This window comes from Manis javanica, chromosome 5 (assembly GCF_040802235.1).
Source record: "Manis javanica isolate MJ-LG chromosome 5, MJ_LKY, whole genome shotgun sequence".
Taxonomy (NCBI): Eukaryota; Metazoa; Chordata; class Mammalia; order Pholidota; family Manidae; genus Manis; species Manis javanica.
Window position 1 is genome coordinate 4,082,841 of NC_133160.1, and position 4,662 is coordinate 4,087,502.

The window sequence follows — 4,662 nt, forward strand, 5'->3', positions numbered from 1 at the left end:
GCCCCGGGCCGTTTCCGTGCTGTGGTCCCGGGTTCTGGCGTCCCCCTTGGCCCTCTTCCTGTCCGTCTCTCGCGAGTGCCCCCCTGCGACATTCGCAAGCCTAGCTCTCAACGTTCCGGGCGCGGGAGCTCCCTGCCCCACTGCCCCGGGGCGCAGGAGAGCTCCGCCCTCTCTCTCGGGGTGCTCCCAGGCACCCGGTGTCTCCTGTCCCAACTGGGCCCAGGCCCGGGGAGCGGGCAGGCCTGAGCTTCGGGAGCGTGGCCCCAAGCTGCAAACAGTTGCCAGAGGCTTTGGGGTGCACATTAGAGTGGAGTTGCGCGGCAGGCAAATTTGGGCTCCCGCAGAGCCGAAGTTCGAGGCGCGCGGAGTTGGGGCGGCAGAGGAAAAGTTGGAGACGACTGCCTCTGGAGGCCGAGCACGCTCCACTGCAGGCGGCGGCTCACGCTCGCTTTTTTTTTTCCCCCTCAGTTCTGCAAAAAAAAAAAAAAAAAGTATCCGAAAAACAGCCAGTATTAAAGAAAAAAAAAAAAAAAAAACAGCAAAAGCTAGCGCTCCAGGCCGCCGCCGCCAGTCGGGGGTCGCGGGGGCACCCGCCCTCGCGGCTGCCGCTTTCTGTAGGGGGCACTGCAGGGTTGTGGAATCTCAAGTGGAAAAGTTGCCCGGAACTTTGACAGCCCCCGCGACCACGACTTCTTCGTCGTGGACCCGGCGGCGAGTGACCCCCACACGCTGTCCGGGCCGGGTCGGCGGGGCTCGGGCAGGGCTCTGCGGGGACGCCTTGGGCTGGAGCCGCCCGGGCCCGCGAGGCAGGACCGGTTCCCTTCCCCGGGCGGGCCGGGATCACCGCGGGGCCCCCGCCAAGGCTCGGCAGTGGGGTCCTAACCCGGGGGCAGCGCCCCGGAACTGGCGCGGGCTCTCGTCCCTGCACTTGTTCCTGCATTAAGCAAACTCCGTACACACGTGCGTGTGTTCCGCGCGTTCGCCGCGTCCTAGGCGCTGGGCCGGCGGAGAGGACGCAGCCCGAGCGGCACGACGCCAGCCGGCCGGCCGGCGCCCGCGGAAGGCAGCCCGGCGGCGCGAGGCCCAGCGCCGCTCACACCGCCGCCGGCGGGCGGCCTGGTCTGGCTTCATTTTTGTGAAGGAGACTTTCTGTGCATCGATGTGTAACCAAAGATTAATGTTAAAGATATCTTTGGGGGGAAATATGAAAATGCATTAAATAAAAGAAAAGGAGTAGAGAGCGCCAGAGAGCCGGATTGGCGCGTTGGTTCCAAGGAAGGGGCCGCGGCTTCCAGAGCCGGGCGGTGGGCGCGGCGGCGCGCGGGGAAGGGGCGCTCTCGCCCGACGGGGCGTCGCGCGATGCCCGGCCAGCAAACCCCCGCCGCCGGCGGGCCGCTGCCCTCCCCAGCCGGCGGCCGCGGCGCGTGAGCGCCCTGACTCGGCTCGTGGAGGGAAATTCGGGGGTCTGGGCCCCCGCGCTTGGTTGGGCACCCCGGGAAACGTTTGCCTTTGCCCAAAGAGGGCGAGTAACGTCCCCACGCCGTGTCCGACCCCCGCAGCGATCCGACCCCCCAAGCCCATGGCTAAGCCCTCCGCCCCCTTCGTAGGGCAGATACTGTAAAAAACAACTGGGGCTCTGCGGGGAGAACAGATAAGAAATGTCGCCCGCACTCTGCTCCTTTCATCACCTTGCATAGCCCGGACTTGTTTACTTCGCTTGGCTTTTTCTTCCCCCGGCTGGAACGTGATCTGCCTCCTCCTCGGGGACTGTGTTTTATTCATCTTTGTACCCACTGCCATCTCATCGCTTGGAATAGACTCTGGCTAAATGTTTTTTGAATAAGTGCATGAATGAATGGGAGACCCGCGATTTAGTCCCCAAACTCTCCGATCTCCCTCAAGCGACTTTAAGCCTTTGGAACCTTTATCTGTTAAGAAAGAAGAACATGTGGGGTTTTAATAATCCCCGCAATTCGTGCCCTGTCTATCTCTCTGGGGCTATTGTGAAGATCAAATAAGATAACTGAAACCTTTGTAAACTATCAGATGCCGAGCAAATATTATAGAGGATGGTTATTCATTCATTCTCCTTGGCTGGGAAAGCTGAACAAAGTAATTCCTGGGTTTGCGTTTCAGCAGATGGTGGTCGCCCTTCCTAGTCAGTCTTAAATATTTATTGTGAGTCAATCTCGTTCTTACATTTAGGAAATCAATCAAGCTTCCGTTTCTTTGAATGAAATGAAAAGTGCCTGCACACATAAATAGCGGGAAAAAATCCTCCTAGTCCCCAAACTGCCACCCCAAGCAACCCAAGAGCAGGGAAATCATGAAGAATCCATGAGATTGGCATCGCAGCCCTAAGGCAGCACCAGGCAGCTGTAACCCTGCCGCGTCCAGGCACAGGATTGTGTGCGTGAAATAGTGTTAAGTGAGAAGAAGGACCCCTGGAGAGGACATGCAGGCTGGGTGGAGACGTATCCATGTTCACTCTGACCCATATTGGAAGTTGGGGGGCAGGGGAGAGAAGAGGATGTAAATCATTACATTTGAATGTTCCTTGGCTGTTTTATTTTCCTGTCAAGTGGCTTAAGCCTGATTTTTTTTTTTAAAGCATTCCCTCATGGCCAAGTATGTGTTTCCTTGGAATTGAAATCTAGGTTGATGGTTTTATATTTTAAAAGCTTTCATTGTGACTCATTCTTGGCCTGGGCCGGGATTCTGTAATACTCCCCAAGCTCAAGGAGCCCCGGTGTCCTGTTTCTTCAGCTTTGTTCATACCTACTTTCTAACATTTTGCCAATGGATCCAAGAAGTCACTTTTGGAGACAAATGTTTCTTTGTGTTCTTGTCATCCTAATCAGGGCAGAAGGGAACATAAACAGAGAATTTCCCGGGCTAAAGCCAGACAAGGCAGGGGCAGGAGACAGTTTTCAAGCGCTGACAGGTTAGTGGTTAGGCAAAATGGGTTGGGAGTGTGAGACTCACACGCTCTGGTGACAAGCCCTCATTCGGGTCCAGCACATAGTAAGTGCTCCACAAATGGGCATCGCGGTCTACCACGGCAGCTGTCTTGCTGACACAAAGCTCACCAGGCTCAACTCTTCCTGGAAGGCATCAGAGCAAACTCCATAGAGCATGACACGGTGGTGGGAACTGGGTACTCTCCAAGCACATTTTCAAGATTTTTGTTCTGTGGCTTGGGAATCCAGATGTGTCTGCAGTGCACTCTCGTGTGGAAGAGGGATTTAAACAGTCTCAAACGGATACCTTTTAACTTGGGCTTTTCTAGCGCCTGTTGAAAGACAGATGGTAGTTCTTTTATTAAGATGAGCAGCAAAAGGCCCTAAGTGTAACAAACACCTCATTTGCACAGATGTGACATAACAGGCAGATTCTAGCTAGATTTAGGAAACAGGGGCCTTGTACTCTGTCTCTCCAAATAGCTCCTCAAAACCTTGAGTGCTTCCAAACTCAGAAAACCCCCTACCTCTGTCTGTCTTCTACCATGGTGTCTCTCCCAAGCAGAGAGAGACCAGAGAGAGGCCCCCATTTTGTTCTGTCCCGACTCCTGTTGGGCCAGATAATTCCATTCAGTGGGCATTTCTAAACACCCTAGCAGTGGCTGTGCCTAGCTCTTGCCAGGCATGGCTAAAAGGCCCAAAACACAATGGAACTCTTGCCTTCAAGGAATTCGCAGTTTCCATGGCTTCTGCCCTCATCCTGTGCGTTTCTCCAGCAGCCTCCTAACAGCCGCCCCTTCCCCTCCATTCATTCTCCACCTGCAGACACGGTGACCTTTCCAAAGTGTAAATCCCATCATGTCACTGCCTGATTGAGGCCCTGGAACAGCTCCCTCTAGCCCGCACCAGCAACCCTCAGCAGAAAACAGGCACTTTCTAAGCCAGGCCATCACTGGCCATCACTAATGGTAACTAATGGTGGTTTTTCCTTGGTTAGCAGGAAAAAAAAAAAGCTAATTGATGGACTAGTCCCCATTTTAAGTGTTTCTCCCCTCACTTTTCTTAAGCCTTTGGTCCCTGCTACCACTTGGCTGTATTAGAAAATACAGCTGACCCTTGAAGAACTCAGTTTGAACTACACGGGTCTATTTATACATAGATTTTTTTTTTTTGGAAAAATTTTTGGAAATTTGTAACAATTTGAAAGACCTTTTCCTTTTCCCTAGCTTACTTGAATGTAAGAAAAATAACACATATAGAACAGATGTGTTCATCGACTATTTTTATTTTTTTAAGACTTCCAGTCAACGGTAGGCTATTAGTAGTTAAGTTTTAAGGGAGTCAAAACTTATATGTGGATTTTTCAGCTGCACAGGGGGTCAGCACCCCTGACCCCCACGTTGTTCAAGGGTCAACTGTAGTATAAGACTATATCTGATTTATCCCAGAAGCATGAATTTCATCAAACTTTTTTTTCATGTCTCAACGTTTCCTGGTGTTCTGCATGTATATAGTCTGCTCTCTAAAAATGGGGGAGAGCCCCCTGGGCTGGAAGCCTGGCATCCAAGGTCCTGCCCAGCAGGCCCCACCCACGTGGTTCACTTCCCCTTTCCAGGCCTTGGCTGGTGCGGTTTCTCTGCCTAGAAGGCAGGTCTTCCCCTTCTGCCCAGTGGAGTCTTCCTTTGAGACTTAATGCCACCTA